The sequence below is a fragment of the Vespula vulgaris genome, chromosome 13, assembly GCF_905475345.1.
Source record: "Vespula vulgaris chromosome 13, iyVesVulg1.1, whole genome shotgun sequence".
In the NCBI taxonomy this organism is placed as follows: Eukaryota; Metazoa; Arthropoda; class Insecta; order Hymenoptera; family Vespidae; genus Vespula; species Vespula vulgaris.
Window position 1 is genome coordinate 1399690 of NC_066598.1, and position 18438 is coordinate 1418127.

General features: G+C 33.0%; 1 protein-coding gene across 2 annotated transcripts in view; it reads left to right on the top strand.

The window, feature by feature from the left end:
- LOC127068438 (protein N-terminal asparagine amidohydrolase) overlaps window positions 1–18438 on the top strand; it is a 38753-nt gene that overhangs the window by 10804 nt on the left and 9511 nt on the right. For both annotated transcript variants that reach the window (XM_051004661.1, XM_051004660.1), the window contains exon 3: window positions 2351–2445. The gene's annotated coding sequence lies outside the window, so the exon portion shown is untranslated. The remainder of the gene's footprint in view (window positions 1–2350; window positions 2446–18438) is intronic.

Here is an 18438-nt window from a genome sequence, read left to right on the forward strand (position 1 = left end):
AGCATGTAACTTTTATTTCCAATATTTTTTTTTTTTTTTTTTTTTTCGTTTGGATCGTCAATAATTTAGAACGGGTATTCGAGGGAATTGATTTTAAATGGGACACACAGTATATATAGGTAGAAATGGCACGTGTATCTAGTATCCACAGATATTTGTTTGTGTACATGTCTATGTATGCGTGTGTATATATGTATGTATGTATGTATATAAGTACATAGTGCAGTGGAGATTTATGCATTAGGAAGCATTGTTGCCGAGAACGGTGCATCGTTGCATAACGCGCTCTATGCACCGTACGAAGTCGACGATAATCGAATATCTATTTCGAATGGCGAGTTTGATTAGATTTCTCGAAATATTCCCTAACGAGCTTTTTCTTCTTCCAATCAATTCTCTATTAAATATCATATTTATAATTCGTTAAAAATTCTTTGAGAAGTATAAACGTGTTAATTGGTAATAATATCGATTAGATAATTAAGGAAATAATTTATTAGAACTTTTGAAAGAACCAACTGAATATTTATTATTATTATTATTATTATTTTTTCTTCCGAGGACCAAGAATCTATACGTGATTTAATATTAAGATCTATACACGATCTCGATCTCGATTTTTACTAAACGAAAGATCGATGATCGAGAATACTGTATAAGTAAATACATTCATGGTAGATAGTTGTCGCATTGCCGACTTCGAGGAGAGGTAAAATGATCGAAAAAACAAACAAAATAAAGAAAAGAAACGAAATAAAAAGCATAACAAAAGAAAGAAAGAGAAATTAAAAATAAAAGAGTCATGGCGACGAGCGTAGGTACGAGGACGCGTAAAAACAATCGAAGGATGTCGTACCCCATAAATATGTAGAAGAGAAGCTTGAACGGCCACTGTATGCAAATTCACTTTGCCTCTGCTAGTTGCTGCCGTTGGCTGCTGCTGCTTTATACTTCTCTTTCATTCCCCCTCTTTCTTTCTTTCTCTCTCTCTTTCTCTTTCTATTTTGCATACGATCACCCGGTAGATTCCGTGTCACGAGAAGGATAAAACGAACGAGGAGGAGTGAAAAAAGAAAAAAGGGTTGATCGCAGGTGCGCGGATTTTCTTTTTATTTTTTATTTTTTATTTTTTCTTTCTTTTTTTTTTTTTTTTTTTTTTTTTAAGAAGCAACGAAAAGATTTTTAAGGGATTTAAAAAAAAAAGAATCGAAATTTCATTGAAAGGGAGAAGGAGAATAAATAATTATTTGTAGTCATAATCGATATGTCATCTAATTAAAATTATAGTCATCGCGATCATCCAGGAACACACGTACGTGTATACGTATATTTGAAAATATAAATGTACAAAATCGAATCTGATTAGAATGAATTTTGATTTAATCTCATATACGCTGTATCAATTGTTATGTTCTTTTTTAATCGGAAAAGAAATGTATATCGAAATAGAAAATTATGTTACGTGACTATAACAACATCTGTTAAATATATATGATCATTAGTCGCATTATAGTAATATAATAATAGTATAATATATAGTAGTAATATAGTGATAGTAGATTGTAATATGTCGGATATGTAAAAATATGTAAAAGATTAGAGAGTAACGTGTAGCAGCTGTGTTTCTTCATTTTAATACTTCAACCAAAACTATAAACAGAGAAAGAGAGAGAAATGAATAGGTAAGGAAGACCATGTATATATATATATATATATATATATATATATATATATATATATATATATATATATATATATATAGTTTTGACCTCCGATCAAAGGCTTCGACTTCCGTTTGAAAATTTACGATTTCCTCTATGGTTCCTATTTAAAAAGGAGAGAGAAAGAAAAAAGGAAAGAAAGAAAAAGAAATGTCCATCCTCGAATAAATTCGTGAATTTTATTATTTGTTGTTTGAAATTGTTTTCATTTGTATGCCATATATGTATATCTATGTACATATATGTGTGTGTGAATACATCTGCTCCGTTTTTTCGGCTCCGCACATAAGGTGATTCAAAAGTTTTAATGCGAATTTAAAAATCGATTCACATCTTTTCGAGATCCTCTATATTAGTCGGAATTTTTTATCAGACTGTAAAAAAAAAAAAAACTAGCTCATTGAGTTTATTGAGCTTATTGAATCTATGAGCTATTGAAGCTAGCTTATTGAATTATAAGTCTAATTACGAGATTATTATATTTTTTTCTTTTTTTTAAATCACTTAAGAACTTTCGGCTCACTCTGCGTGCATTCGCGCGTATAATCCTTTCTTTTTTCTTGGCGTTTCTCTTTTTGTTCGTAAAGTAAAAACGAACGAATAATAAAATAATCTGAATGTGTGTGCAGGATGATGCAAGAAAGGACGAAGGAGTCGAAGATATTTTAGAAATGGCGGAAGGCACGTGCCCGTTTTATTGAAGAGGATTACGATAAGCTGCAAGGTGAGTTTTTCGATATGGTTTTTATTTTACTTTCTTATCAAATGTTTTCTTTTTCTTTTTTATCTTCTTGGAGATTTATCAAGCTATGCCGTGCTTTCAAGCGATCGCATAAACGTATTCCACGATATTAAGACGTGCGAACCAGTCATGAATTTTCTTCCAGCCCCCGATACATATCTAATGCTCGCGCATTGTGTCGACACCGATGGATTATTCCTTTACGTGTGTTTCTTCTTTTTTTCTTATCTTTATTTTTCATTTCTTTTTTTTTCTTTTTTACAGAAATAACAAGATTTTTATATTGCAACTTAAAAACAAACGTACAAAAAATATTTATATATTCCCTTTTCTCGAGAGATTTTGTTTTTTTCTTCAAATAAATCATATAATTATCAAACTTATTCGTGATATCTCAGTGTTAACGTAATACATACATAAATTACTATTACATAATGAACATAGCGATTCCAAAGTAAGAGAAAATAAACAAGTATCTAATTCTATGTATATATACCCATTATATACATATATACACCCATACATAATATACATACTTATGTTACATACGTATATCACGTGTCCACTGATTTTGATATCGGAACAACAACGTATATACATACGTATTTAATTACATATAAAAAATAGAGAGAATATATATATATATATACATATATCATGAATCGATTAGAGATCAACATTTCTAAGCTATCCTTGCATGTTGACCGCATTACTTGCCAAAAGCATCCAACCAATCTCCATTCACTTATTACCTTCGTCCTTATTCCTCCTTCTAAACATTTCACATTTGCTTGGTCGCTCATCTAGGCTTTTCATTTATCATTGCGTCGTAAAACTTACGCGTCACCCGTTATCTTCTCCGACGCTTATTATACGGCTTATCGTCTCTCTCTCTCTTTCTCTTTCTCTATCTCTCTCTCTCTCTATCTCTATCTCGCTCTTTCTCATCGCTTCTCGACGAGGAAAAAGCTATAAATTTAATAGTCTCTCTTGGTGTGGAGGGGTGGGGGTAGGGGTGGGGCTGGGTTACGTTAGGGTGGTGGTAAGGGTGGTAAAAGAAGAAGAAGAGGAAGGCAGGACTCCTTTGCCCGTATATGAAAACCGAAATCGATCCTCGAGAGAGATTCGACTCGGCGTTTCTAGCTCTCCAACCGATTTTTTCTTTTTTCTTTTTCTTTTTATATTCTTTTTCTTTCTCTCTCTTTCTTTATTTCTTTCTTTCTCTCTATCTCTTCGAAGTCGATTCGGAGAATAATCTTATCGGGTAAGCGAGACCCATATATTTATTAACGATCGTTAAGATCGCCTCGAAGAAGAGAAAATAATGAGAGCCCGACCTCTATACCGGGTGGCATAAATTTTCATGGAATATGCGCGAGTTTATTATACGGTGGAAAGGAAATGAGAGAGATGGTGCTTATCTATCGGTGGAACCATATTTGTCAAGAGATCGATAAGATTCCATGTTTTCTCTTTTCTTTTTTTCTTCTGTGTTTCTCTTTTCTTTCTTTCTTTCTTTCTTTCTTTCTTTCTTTTCCTCTTCGTTTCATTCTTAAAAACAACATTTCCAAGCGATGGTTAGAAATCGTTCCGATATCTTTTCGTTAAGTTTTATTATTTTTATTATTCCGTTTATTATATATATACATATATGTATGTATATACAATTTTTTTTTGTACTTATTTTTCTCTGAATTTTTGTTTTCGCTCAGTTCTTAATCGCAAAATAGCAACATTTATTGCCGTTGATTGTGAAAGTGTAGTTTAGATAAAAAAATTGAAAAAAAAAGAAAAAAAAAATCATCGTAGTTATCAAAAACGGACGACATATATATAAATATATTATTTCGTTGATTTGATATCAACTTTTACTTTTTTAGAATTATAATCCCATTTAAATCTTAATATCGTGTCTTCTTAGAATGTAATTTCTAGGGGTATGCCGATAATTTCGTTTATGCTCGGTATTTCCTTTCACCCTTTTCACCGCACCACACCTCACCCTCACCTCCCTGTCCGCGTCCACGTCCTGTCCTGTGAGTTATTGAAAATCAACGGACGGTGAAGGTCCTGGCCGAAGATATTACAGGAATTCACCGAGCGGAATACGAGTTTGCTCGATAAATGATTCACGAGACAGGACTCTCTTTGATACTCGGTTTAACCGTGCTTTCTCTCTCTCTCTCTCTCTCTCTCTCTCTCTCTCTCTCTCTTCTCTCTCATTTTTTCCTTTCGTTAGAGCGGATGAAAAGAGACAACGAGAAGGGAAAAAAAAAGAAAAGAAGAAAAGAAAAAAATGGGCGTGGGGGAGGGCAGAAGAAGGATGAACGAGACCAGGACGATACCGGATAAAGGCATTATTGTCGATTGTTCTTTCATTTTATGTACAGTAGAATCCATGATCTCTTCCTTCTCTCTTTCTCTCTCTTTCTTTCTCTGTCTGTCTCTGTCTATCTGTGTCTCTTTCTTTCTTTCTCTGATGCGCACGAGCACACGAGCGTATCCAAGAGAACATAAAAATCGAACAGATTAATTTTCTCCTTTTGAATTATCGATAGAAACGCGATTAAAGTTCGATCATAAGTTTTATATCGATTGAAAGATTAAGAAAATTAAATTCAACTTTAACGACATGGATAGGGAAAAAGAAGAAGGAAATACAAAGAGGAGAAAAAAATTAATATACTTATTTCATATCGATGAAGTATTTAAATAGAAAAATTGTGAGCACTTTTCTTTTTTTTTTTTTTTTTTTTCCCCCAGAGAAATGAGATAAAAGATTTTTTTTATGATCGATTAATTTCTTTCTAACAACAAAATTCGATAGATGTATATTAAAGGAAATTTAAAAAAAAAAAAAAGAAAGAAATGTATAAAATTTTGTAAACGATGTCTCTTTCTCTTTCTCTCTTTTTATCTTCTGCATCGTCAACCGTGTATTCGCGATCGAAAGTTCTTGTTTTGTTGTGTGAAATGTGTTGGATTAGTAATTTAATAATTTTGATTAAATTGTTAGATTTCAAAATCGTACACCCTGTATATTATATTACCGAGGTGAGCCAAAGAGATCTCTCTCGTTCGACGCGGCGGATATAACGAAGGCGTCCTTCTACGAGTCACGTATTGCATGTCATAAATCGAACCTGATTGGCCAATAAAACCGAACCGATCCCTTCCGATTGGCCCGCTATTCGCCCACGTGCTCCACTAATGAACACGTGACTTTTTCTAATTACTCTATCGACAATCATCTAGCACAGATTTTTCTTCTCTATCGTACCTTTTTCGTTTGGTTTATTTTTTATTTATTTATTTATATTTTTATTTCGTTACGTTTGTTTGCACATACATATATATTTCTGATTACATATATACACGTAGAAAGGTATGCAAGTGTAATACTTCATAAGCAATAGCTCTCACCATTATCCATAAATAAATATCTAGCGCTTGAGTAAATGTCTCGCTCGTAAATATCTTCTCGTATATTCGTTAGTTTATTCAAATGTTCGCCTTCATATGTTCGCATGCGTGTATGTATTTTTATGATTGCATTTGTGTGTGTGTGTGTTCTTTTTTTTTTTAATACCATATTTTTTTTATTTTATACCATTTAAATTTTGATCACGTACGTAAGAGAAAAAAGATGAAGAAAAAAGGAAGCAAAAGAGTGGAAGAATAAAATAATAATAAAGAAAAAGAAATCTCGATAATGAGCTATGATATTTAATCGTGTGTCCGATTAGATCTTGTAATAATGAGAATACGAGAAAATAAAAAAAAAATTATTTGTGTATGCGTTCGTATGCATGCGTATTACGTGTATGTGTATTTGCAATGTGACGTCGACCCCGTATTATCAACTCTTAACTTATTCGATTTCCTTCTTCTTACATTTTCTCCTTTTGCTTCTATCCTTTTGTATTCCGCGTAAACAGAGTTCAAGATTGGTCGATCAATAATTTATCACTTTTTCCCGTGTCGCGACGAGACGGAGCAAAATTTTCCTACAGATAGCATGTCCGACATGACAGTAAACGATTATGCGCTCGATTATAACACCCCCAACAATCATTTTCTATCTTTTTCTTTTCTCTTTTCTATTTCTTTTTTTCTTTTTTTTTTTTTTCTTTTCATTTTGCCTTTTTCCTTTCCTCTTAGTTGTTTTTACAATTATCATTGTTTCAACACCCGGTCTTTCTTTGTTACTCGATAACGATTCCACTCTTTTAATAATTGAAAATCATTTTCATCTAATTGCAGATTAATTAAAATATTTGTTCAAACTTCGCGCTCGATATGCGGCCGATAAATATTTTATTCTCAGTCGATAATGCAGAGGGGATTAGAACGATCTTTCTTTTTATTTTTTTTTCTTTTTTCTAAAATTTCCTTCTGCAGAAAAGATCTGCCTGCTTTTTACCTTTTCTTTTTCTTTCTTTCTTTTTTTTTTTTAAATTCAGAATTACAGATTATACAATGTGAACGATCGGTTCGAATAATTGATTTGTTTTATAATTGTAAAAAAAGAGGAAAGGAAACTGTACGCATATATAATTTATTTCTCATCATTTGCGAGACGATGCAAATTCCAAAGAAAAATGTTTTAGATCAAGAGGAAAGATAAGAAGATGTTAATCTGTGGACGATGATGCGTAACCAAAGTATATTTTTAATACACGTTCGTGTTCTTTGCTCTTCTATAATTATACTTCGAAAGATAATCGCTTAGGGCCTTTACCGTCAACCTCTCTGCGCTATCGGATATCATACACGATGTATGTATATTTCATTCTCTTGATCCCGCGGCCTGATTACTTGCTCGATGGAGATCCGTATCTGGTGGTAATTAGGCATCTAATTAAGCCGGACAATTAATCATTGAGCGCGTGCGCGCAGCACGTGTATCGCACCTATGTTTCTGTGTATCTGTGTATGTGTTTATTATATATATATATATGTATGTATGTATATATATATATATATATGAAAGCTAAAAGTTAGTATCCTATAGGCGATTTAATCGAGTTTTGATTATATCCGAGAAGAAAATTTATTTATTTAGTTATTATTAAAAATTATATATTACTTAACATATTAAAAGCATATAATAATAAGAAGAAGGAGAAATAGAAAAATATTCAAATGTTATATTTATTTTGTTTATTTCTTTTTTCTTTTACAAAACAAGGAAAAAAACATTTTTCTCTCGGTACAAATTCCAGCGAAATCGAATGGGGTTCTACCTTCGAAGTCTTCAATGAAATTACCGCCTGACCATTAGAACGCGCATCCACACACAAAGAGAAAGAGAGAGAGAGAGAGAAAGAACACGAGAGAGAGAGAGAGAGAGAGAGAGAGAGAGAAAGAACACGAGAGAGAGAGAGAGAGAGAGAGAGAGAGAGAGAGAGAGAGAGAGAGAGAGAAGGCAAAAGAGATAGTGGTCGTGCGGCCCTTTTGCACACTTAAATAAATAACCGCGGTGGTGCCTCCCGCGTGTGTAATTACGCGTGGCTGAGTTGCATCACATAGACACACATACACACACACACACACGTACGTATTTGTGTGTATTTGTGTTTATTTGTATGTGTACTCATATGAAAGAGAGAGAAAGGGACGGGCTCTTGGCGTGCATTCTGCGAGTAATCGTTAGAGAAACGAAGAAGAAGAAGAAGAAGAAAAAAAGGAAAAAAGAAAGTGGGAACCGATAAAGGGTTTCTGGAATGCCGGTACTAAATTATGTTCCTTTAAAGGAACGGAACATTGGAGAGATAAGCTGTCGTTTCTGTCGCTTATACGCTACCTCTAATACCAACCTCCTCCCTTTTCCCGCCATTTTCTAACTCTAATTAAAGTAGGTATTTACAAAAAAAAAATTAAAAGAAGAAAGAGGGGGGGGGGGTTGATCGATCGGACTCGTTTGAAGATCTATTTACTCTAATGTAATATCACACACGTACACAGAAGAAATTTATTATATATGTAGTAATTTAATTATACTTTTGATGTGATTTTAAGTACGTCTATGAAAATCTTATTTTATTTAATTATTCTAATATCATCTAATTTTCTAATTAGAATTAATATACATACGATATATATATAAATATGTATATCTGACATTATATATATATATATATATATATATATATATGTATCTCTATTTAATAAATATAGAAATAATAGGAATTATTATATATATGTGTGTGTATATATACGTATCTAGGAATTTAGGTATACTTTTGCCGATCACTGTACGTCTATGAAGATGTTCCTTGTATTCGATCCATTACTTCTATAGTGATCACCATCCTCTCTTTATTACTTCTGACGGTCAGGCTTCTCCTAGGAATATGAATAAAATTAGCTGGATCCGGTTTCCACAGCTCCTATCGCTTAACGCTTATTCTATCTTCTATCTTCTTCTTCTTTTTCTTCTTCTTCTTCTTCTTCTTCTTCTTCTTCTTCTTTCTTATTTACCTTCGTCCATTTCTCTGTTTCTTTCTTTCTTTCTCTCTTTCTCTAGCTTATCGTTCGTTGATTATACCGGAAGTAAAGATAGGTACATGTGTACAGGCGTGCGCGAACGCACGAGCGCACGAGCATAATTCAATATTCGCCATTTTTCTTAGGAGAGGGGAGGGTGAAGTGAAAAGGAAGGTGTGTAGGGGTTGATACCTAAGGTAATAACTCTTTCATTCGGTGAGCAGCACGCTAATTACGTAAAACTATCGTTAGCTTTCGATGATTTCGATGATTTATCTCTGGCTTTTCTCTCGATAAATCGTATCGATTAATCATCTGATCGAGAATCGCTGCCAACCTTTCTCGATGACTTATAATAAATATTTTAATTAGTTGGTTACATACCTTTTTTTCCCTCCTCCTTCTTCTTCTTTTTTTTCTTCTTCTTATAATCAAACCTCTAATTAATTAATTAATTAATTAATTTCTTACGTCGTATTTCTAAATCTCATTTTGATTCGACGATTATTCGCAACGATCGATTAATTATTAAAGATACTTTTTGTACAATTTTTATACAGTTTTTCTACAGTCTTTATTACATCCTACGTTCCGATAGATCGACATTGGAATATTTTTACGATCTGAAAGGAAATGTTAGAAAAAGGACAAACGATCTAGTGGAAATATCGGTTATCGATAATCGCTTTTAAAAATCATTTAGAAAGTCTTTGACCACCCTTTAAGAATACTCGGACCACCCTGTAGTTCGTAGATTATTTACGTAAATCGCGTTGATCAATTATCCCGTAAACGGACACATTAGAGTCATTGATCGACGTATAAGATCATCGACGAACGAACTACTCCGTGGAAATCCATTTATTCATCTTCCGATGATCGAATTCTCCATGAATTTTTATTTAATTGGCAATAACGAAGGAAAGAGTGAAGGAAAGAAAAAAAAATAATAATAATAAAAAAAAAAATGTCGAGAGAAGAGAACGTTATTTAAAAGGAGATAGCGAGTGAGGATTCAACGACTTAACAGAGTGAGTCTCGTCTCGTGCTTAAGAACGCACGAGCGTTCACGCTAAAGCGCATTTAAGGGGCGGGCTAAGGGCGCGGGTAGGTAAGAGAGAGGGGGTGGGATAGAGGGAGAGGGAGAGGGAGAGGGAGTGAGGGTAATTAAACGACGGAGGGCCGGAGTTCTCGCGGCTACGGAGAGATGCGTGCATCTCGGATGCTGCCCTGCTGCCGACCGACCAACCGAGACGGAAAGAGAGAGAGAGAGAGAGAGAGAGAGAGAGAGAGAGAGAGAGAGCCATACCTATATCTATATCTAATTACGTAGATAGATAGAACTTATACGGGGTGAAGCATTTAGAAATTGTTCATTTTTAAAGCATACCTCTTCATTTTTTCTCTTCTCTTGTCTTCTTTTTTTTTTTTGCAAGTTGTACTCGAAATTGCATGATTTTTTTTTTTTTTCTTTAAAGATGAGAGTGTCTATTTTTTTACTTTTATTTATTTATTTATTTATTTATTTTTTTTTGTGTGGCAATGGAAAAAAATATTTCATTTTTTCTGCGATAGTAGTATCAAAACCATAATACAGTGTATATATGTATATTTTTTTTAAGAACACGCACGCACGTCTCGCGTAGATTTTAATCAATCTTTTTTTTACGTACGTATATACACATAAATCTACAAGTCCGAAAGGTTTTACGCCCTACAACAACAACAACAAAAAAGATAGAAAAGAAAAAAGACAGTTTCGTTCGAGCAATAGCATATGCCTGTTTCTTTTATTTTGCTTTTGCTTTTGCTGTTGCTTTTGTTTCTCGACGTTTTCGCAAAAACCAATAAAGGTTTTGAAGATTAATCGTAATGTAAAAATGAACTGCCTCACCCTGTATATACATATTTGTGCGGGTGTGCGAGCGAGCGAGCGAGCAAGCACGGAGAGCTCTTAGAAAGGCCAATAATTAAGGTAATGGCTACTTTTCAAGTGGATTTCCGTGTGGCTCGATCCTCGCGCAGCCTCCACCTCCGCCTTCTCCACCTTCTCCTCCTCCTCCTCCCCCTTCCCCTTCTCTTCTTTCTTTTCCTCCTCTTCACTCTCCTACTCTACCGATTACGGTCACGAAGGGCTCCGCCGGTTTCCAGCCCTCTTCTCTTCTCTTCTCTTCTCTTCTCTTCTCTTCTCTTCTCTTCTCTTCTCTTCGCTTCTCCTTTCCAGTAACATCCCCCATCCCCACCTTTCCCTCATCGTCTCTCCCTTTTTCATACACCATGGAAATGTTCTATCTTTCTCTTTTCCATAGCCGGTTCCATCTTTATACCGTGTCTCGACCATATCCGTCTTCTTCTTCTTCTTCTTCTTCTTCTTCATCTTCTTCTTCTTCTTCTTCATCTTCTTCTTCTTCTTCTTCTTCTTCTTCTTCTTCTTCTTCTTCTTCTTCTTCTTCTTCTTCTTCTTCTTCTTCTTCTTCTTCTTCATCTTCTTCTTCTTCTTCTTCTTCTTCTTCATCTTCATCTTTTTAATCGCTCTCTCTCTCTCTTTCTCTTTTTCTCTCTGGTATTCTATTTCATTCTCGATCGATATCTCTCGATAATTTTGATCGTTCGAAACGGGTATGGAGCCAATCGCGAGCCAGCACGCGTCTCTCCCCTCGATCTTTTATCATTAAAATTGTCTCCTATCTCGATAGCTCTCTTTCTCTCTCTCTTTTTTATTTTTTATTAAGTTTGATTAATAAGCAATCTCGGAATTTTATATATATATAATATTATCGTCGATTTATATTATTTAGATATTGAAAAATACTAAAGAATGTTTAATTTCCAAGAAACAAAATAACTATCGTATAAGTATGTTATTTATTTAGATATATAAAGTATCAAACATATGTTCGATACAAAATGCAATAATGTTGGATATAAAATATACTAAACGTTTTCGATCGAAAAGAATAGTAACACGTTATTTAGTTAAATATTATTAGTGTTAATAATTTGATCAGTGCAATGTTTTATTATCTGTCCCCTTCATTATTTTTTTTTCTTGTTATTTTTTCTTCTCATTTCTTATTAGAAAAATTCGACGAGTTTTTTATTTGTTGATACAATTGAAATACGAGAGGTAGGACGTGGAGGAAGGAGGGAAAATTTCTTTCCTTTTTTCTTTCTTTTTTTTTTCTTTTCTTTTTTTTCTCTCAAGTCGTCTTATCTACATTATTTATCTTCGCTTGGGATATATGTACTCGTAACACTCGTGTTATCTCCGTGACTAAGCTTTTTAGATTCTCTTTTTCCTTTTTTTTCTCTCTTTCTTTCTTCTTCTTTTTTTCTTCTTTTTTTTCTCTGTCACATATGTATATTTGATGTATGTACGTAGTACGTACCAACTCGTTCTCGTTATATTATTATCTTTGACGAAACGATGTGTAAGATGTTAATCGAGAATCGAGAAAATAAATACATATATACATACATTATATATTCATAAATTTTGATAATAATTCTGTAATCTCTCTTTCGGATAAAACAAAGAAGTAGAATTAACGAAATGAATTATTATAAAGATTTAATTTTTTAATACATTACTTGTTAAAAAAAAAAAAAAAAAGAGAGAGAGAGAGATAAACAGAAAAAGAAAAAAAAATAAGCAAAATTATAAATTTTAATTGCTACTTCGTATCTTCACTGCTCCTTTTTCTCCCTACCCGAAAATGAATCCACGATTTTTGTTCGAACAGAGGAGAGAAAGAGAAAGAGAAAAACAGAGAGAAAAAATAAAAAAAAAAATTGGATTATATAATAAAAGATTATATTATAGAAATTAAATGAAGACTGTCCGGATAACAACAACAATGATAACAATAATTAGCTCTTTCCCGAGCGGATGGAAAAAACATAAAAAATAAAAGAAAGAAGATAAAAAGGAAAAACACTTGGAGAAAACAAGAGAAGAAAATCAGTGATCATTGATCAGAGACAAGTTTGAAGATCACAGAAGAGGAAGATGATCGTAGAAAGAATATCTCGGCGAGACGATCATCAAGCGGGTCGATCGATCTTGAGGGAGGATCGATCCATCGATCCATCGGTCGATCGATCGATCGATCGATCGATCGATTCATCCTTCGGTCGATCGCTTGCTTGCTTGTTCGTTCGATGGAGGAACTGATCCTCTCTCTTTCTCTCTCTCTCTTTCTTTCTTTTTCGGTCCATCGCTCCCAAAGAAGAAGAAGAAGAAGAAGAAGAAGAAAGACGCGGACGAAGAAGAGCGTGTAAGGACGACTACGACGAATAAGAAGAAGAGAAGAAAAGAAAATAAAGGAGAAGAGAAGACCGATGGTCGCGATACGATCTGACCGAAGAGAAGAGAGAGCCGCAACGGAAAAAGGTTTTAAACGTATACGAAACGCTACGTCGTCGATAGCATCTCTCTCTTTCTTTCTCTCTTCTTCCCTTGGTTTGTATACAGGGTGGGCCAAAAGTTACTAGGTGATTTGAAAAATCAATTACTCATTTTCGTAACTAAAGATTAATTTCTTTCTTCCTTTTTTGTCTATCTTTCTTCTTTTTTCCTGTTCTTTTTTTCTTTCTCTTTTCTCTCTTTTTCTCTATCTCTTTCTCTCTCTATCTCTCTATCTCTCCTTTCTGGATTTTAAGATCACGAGATATTAATTGTACAAATAAATAAGCTTAATTGATTACACAGGATTAATTAATAGTTGTCTTTTGAAGGAAGTGTAATTGATTTATGGAATTGTTTAAGAACTTTTGATCTATCTAAAAACTTTTGACTATCACCCTATATGCGTCTCTCTTTCTCTTTCTCTTTCTCTTTCTCTTTCTCTCTTTTTCGATCCTTCGCGCATGAAGAGACGGCAACGTCCGGGACTACAGTACGGATTCTCTCTGACGAGAACTTGAAAAAATCCCTTTACATCTGATTAAAGGACCGATCTCGGTAGAAAATCTTAGGAATAAGATCGTCTCTTTGGATGTTTGCCTTGAAAGGAATAACGATACCAACCCTCTTGTTTTGATTCCTCCGAGATATTCATGGTAAAATATAGAACAGTCTATTTATTAATTTTTCACTTACGATTTCATTAATTTTTTAAATAAGATTTTATAAATTAGAATATTAAGAGCATTTGGAAAATAGAGTCTCAGAAAAATTGGGGCTCACGGATTGGAAAAAATAAGGTCGTTTTTGAAATACTTTGCGACTTCCTTTTTTTCTTTCTTCGCACTTCGTCTCTCGTTGATTCTTAAAAAAAAAAAAACGTATTCATCTCTCTTGTTCGGATATTCATGAAAAAGAAAAATAAGAACATTGTGCATCGTACAAAGGATTTATCATCATCACTATCATCTTATTCATTATCATAATCGTCGTCGTTGTCGTCGTTGTCGTCGTCGTCGTCGTCGTCGTTGTCGTCGAAAGGACATTTTTCTCAATGACGATCATAGTATCACGTGGTATTTCAAAGGTTTTCTTCCGTCGTGATCCCCGTTCCCCTTTTCGAGAGAGACGCGAGAAGGATTCCCATGATGCACGGAAAATTAGAAGCACGCCGACCCACGGTATATGAGATTATACGGCACGGTGGGCATACGCGGCCATTGTTGCCAACGAAAATTACACTCTTCAAAATCCATTGTACCAGATTGCAGGTCCCGTCGTCGGATTTTCTTCGACGACCGTGAATCACCCCCACCCCTACTCACCGTCCTTAAGTCCAGCGTAAATAATTTCTTTTTTCTCAATTTTTTTTTTTATTTCACTCTCGCACACACACACCCTCTTCCTTTCTCTCTTTCTCTCTTTTTTTTCTCTCTCTCTCATCAATATATAATAAAATATTATAATGTAATAATATTTTCAAAGATTATCTTTTAATCTTCAACCATTATCACATCTGTCGATTAATTATACGAGAATAAAATATTATTTTATGATATAAAAAATTGTAAAAAAAAAGAAAGAAAAAAAAATTTAATTCGATTTAATTTATATCATCGTAGATATAACATCATTGCGCGAATAGTATTCTCACGTCGTTAGTGAAATGATTGATTTTTTTCTTTCTTCAGTCTTAATGGTAGATAAGATCTGTGCAACGTAATAGATTAGAATAAGCAAAAAAGTTATTATAGTATAAGATTACTTTCGAAAACGACAATCGAGTCTTTCAAAGTTAAGTTACGTAGCAGGACATAGATCTCGTTCGAGCATTCCGTTCCAGGTTGACTTGAAGAAAGAAAGATCGACAATATATATATATATATATATATATATATATATATATATATATATATATATATATATATATACATGGGATCGAAGGAGAATACCGTGAGACGTACGATCTGATAAAGATCATCCGAACGAATGGAACAACCGAGGCGAATGGAAATTTTACGAGGGACAAATTTATCTTTTATACGGCTCTCTCTCTCTCTCTCTCTCTTTCTCTTTCTCTCTTTTTCTCTTTCTCTTTCTCTTTCAAAGAACGATCACGAATATCGGAGCGAAGTTAATCGATCACTAAACTCGAAAACTTTTTCAGAGTTTGAAATCGAACTCGATCACGATTATTAAACAATACCATACAATCACTCTTTGTTGCGTTAATATGTACAATTGAAAAATTTCTATGTTATTTAATCCTAGAAATATTAATATAATATATAACACGATCTAAGAAACTTTTTTTCTTCAAATCGATTCTTGCGTTGTATGATCGATTAAAAAATTACAAATTATTTTTCTTTTCCATTTGTATTTTATAATTTTATTTTATACTAACACACATATATATATACATGTATATATTTTTTTCTTCTTTTCTTTTCTTTCCATTCTTTTATTCGTCTTCTTTTTCCTCTCCCGATATCTTCGACTTTCGATCAGGCAATTACGCTTAGAAACTTAGAAAGTGGATGCGCGCGCGAGACGATCGCGATGCTTCTAAGCATTAGAACTATTCTCGAAACTTCTTATTGTATATAGAAATATATATATATATATATATATTATATATGTATGTTTGTATGTATATATGTATGTATATAAAATTGCTATGTATATTTATGTATATATCTCTATGCATTTATGTATACGTAACGTGGAAGTTATGCAAATGGCGGACTTCGATCGACGATAAACAGCCATTCTTTTTTTTTTCTTTCTTTTTTTTTTCTTTTCTTTTTTTTCTTTTTTTATTCCCTTCTCCATCTCATTGACGCTCGTTGTGTAAAATTTCGGTATTGACGTCAACCAACTCCTATTCAGATTATAATGGAAAACGTGCGAGCGCAATCGGAAGAATTAGAACATATTATCGGACGTTAGACGGTTCTAACGTTCAAACGCTTTCGATATCTTCTTAAGAGATTACATATTATTCGACCTAACATTATATTTTATGATAAAATCTTCGGGGAAAACTCGGTTCTAATTTCTTGTTTATTATATTTTATATCTATGTGTATGTGTACGTACATAATTAAACAATTACATTACATCGTTGATATATTATTATATTATACATGCTTTCTTGCTATTTTTCGATATTAAAAAAAAAATATATATATTATTTTTCTAATTAGTTTCTAAATGGTCTGTTATCACGATTATTATTATTACTATTATTATTATTGAGTTATTAAAAATATTTCCTTCTATCTTTGAAAATAAGAGTTATTTGTTTCAGAGATAAATATCTTAAAAAAAAAATGAGAGAGAGAGAGAGAGAGAAAAAGAAGAAAAGAAATAGAAAATGATTAATCTAATATACTTCCGCTTAAAAAAAAAAATCATTCGCGTATGCAAGTTTTTCTTTTATTTTGAAAAACGAAAAAAACATGTTAAAGATAATTCATGCATGTATTCGATGTCGGAATGTTGGTAGTGTGACTCAGGCTGGTGGATAATCGCGATTCCAAGAAAATGTTTCGCGTGCTCGGAGATATGGAGAGAGAGAGAGAGAGAGAGAGAGAGAGAGAGAGAGAGAGAGAGAGAGAGAGAGAGAGAGAAAGAAAAAGAGAGACAGAGAGAGAGAGAGAGAAAGAGAGAGAGAATGTTGCGAGAGCGTCACGCGAAGTATGAAATTTTATGAAATTACGAGGAGAGTTAGGTACTCGAAAGTATAGGGACTTTTTCTCTACCCCTTTTTTCCTGATTTTTTTTCTTTCTTTAAAAAATTTTTTTCTGCTTCTTCTTCTTCATCGAGGCTACCTTCGAAGGATAATTAAAGCGTATCTTCTCGTCGTCGACTCGGTGCATCGCGTCGTTCGATAAGACGACGATCGTACGTTCGTGTCACACCGATCATCCTCCTCTCGTGTAAGTAATTTTCCACGAGAATAATCTTCGAGAAAGATTACTATCGTAAGTACGTACGTATATCCCTATGGAGCAACGTTTTACAACGCCTCGCGCGATAATATAAAAATATTATTTTTAATTCGAGAATTATAAAAAAAAAGGAAGAAAGAAGAAGAAAATAAAATATAAGAAGGAGAAAAATGTTACCAAGAAATTCAATAATTTAATAACGAATAGTATAGGAATAATAATCGAGTCTAATAAATTGTTTAGTTTTATTCGGAGATAAAGGATTATGGGGAAAAAAATTGTTCGATAAATGGTACAACAATAATTATTTGATTAAATTCGATTTTATCGAGATCTTAAAAGGAAAATGAATTAAATTATCTAAGTGATAATAATAATAATAATTAATAAAAAAAAAATTTGTAACTTGAAATAAATCGAATCGTTATCGAATGATCTTTAATCGAATTGTTTGGATTAGATTTTACAAATACACACATACATATCATAGCAATAGTATTGTTGTAAAAATGATAAAAAATTTTTTATAAACGTGAAAGGTTTCGTACAAATGGCTTCTTACGAGAACGAGAGAAGGTTAAATCGTGTACGAGTCTTATCAATTTACTTAATCCCTATTCTAATCCAAGATAAATATTAATCCCATTTGCTCGACCAGGAAACGAGTAAAAATGAAAGATCACGATTTATGATCATATATACGAAAGAGAAAAAAATAATGACGCTCTCTCTCTTTCTCTCTCTCTCTTTTTCTCCGTCTCTCATTCGACAAAATTCATATTAAAATTTCTAATCTCGTAATTACTTCATCGACAAAGATTAGGAAATTTTATATGCTGAATAGATAATCTAACAGTGTCAACAAATTGGATATATTTAAAAAAAAAAATGAAAGGAATTATTCGATTAGATTAAATCATCGATTAGAAAAAAGTCATTCTAAACAATTCTGATCGATCTTAATAACACGTAATTGGCTCTTTTTTTTTATATATTGAAACCAAATATTTTAGTCGTATTAAATTAACATTCAAAAATTATTTTGTCTATATAAAATTAATTACATATATATTTCTTTATTTAAAAATTATAAAAATAATCTCTCCCCCCCCCCCCCTTTCTCT